This window comes from Gymnoscopelus braueri, assembly GCF_963280865.1.
Source record: "Gymnoscopelus braueri genome assembly, chromosome: 24".
Taxonomy (NCBI): domain Eukaryota; kingdom Metazoa; phylum Chordata; class Actinopteri; order Myctophiformes; family Myctophidae; genus Gymnoscopelus; species Gymnoscopelus braueri.
This window is the reverse complement of record NC_137626.1, coordinates 2,568,719-2,569,907: the sequence shown is the minus strand read 5'-3', so window position 1 is coordinate 2,569,907 and position 1,189 is coordinate 2,568,719.

Here is a 1,189-nt window from a genome sequence, read left to right as displayed (position 1 = left end):
TGGTTGTGTTTTATTGTTACATCCTGTGTACAGGTACATAAGAGTAAAACATATTTCTGTTGGCCTTCCTACAGACAATGTAGCAGCATAAAGGTTCTATGTTCTAGATCTGATTATTATTCTACTGTTGGACTTGTCTCTCTAGAGAACATGATTTATTTTAACATACAATGTAAATTATAACTGTTTATTTGCTACAGCAGTAGAAGAGAGAGAGAGAAGGAATGAATGAATCATGGTTGTAAAAGTCAGCATATAAACAGGTTACTGAACTTTGTGAACATTTAACATGTTTTACATACAGTTTCTATCATGTTGAGAAGTATTGATTTATACAACTAAGTTTATTTTAATTAAATGTTAGCAGAGTTTTGATTAAGTGAGCAGCCTATTGTAGAATCCTTTGCTTTCCCTGACACTTAGTGGACCAAGTTGGAACTGCAGCTGGTCAACAAAACATTGATAAAAGAAAAACAAAAGTCACAAAATATGAATCAATAACACTATTAAATAAATAAATACATACAAACACAGGTCTTAAATAGGCTATATATGTATTAATGTAATGCCCATACCATTTTATATGTATATATATTTAAAAAACACAAGTCACAATGTGATTATTCATCAAAATCAATATTTCAACAGGTGGTTAGAGAGCTGAGTGGTTAGAGAGCCAGCCTGGGGTGCTGGAGGACCTGGTTGTCACAGGTTCGATTCCTGGCCGGGTCAGCAACGTGTTGAAGTGTCCCTGAGCAAGACTCTTAACCCTATAACTGCTGCCCCGTAGCGCCCCACTGCTCTGTTACTCATATTCAGTGGTGGAAAAAGTACTCCCATTTTTTACTTAAGTAAAAATATCAATACTGCAATGTGGAAATACTCTGTTATAAAAAGTCTGGAATTCAAAATTTACATGAATAAAAGTATAAAAGTATTGGAATCAAAATGTACTTAAAGTACAAAAAGGTCCGGGGGTCCACGGGGGCGGGGGTCCACAGGGGGCCGGAGACCCCTGTGGACCCCCGGCCGCCACGTGGACCCCCGGTCGCCATAAGACAAAAAAAAATCGGGCTTGTAGATCTTCGATTTTCGCATAAGAATTGAATAAGTGAGGAAAAACTCATTTGTTTACGATTGGAGTCATTGGACTAACAGCTATTTCACAAAACACTGGATAAATAAATGT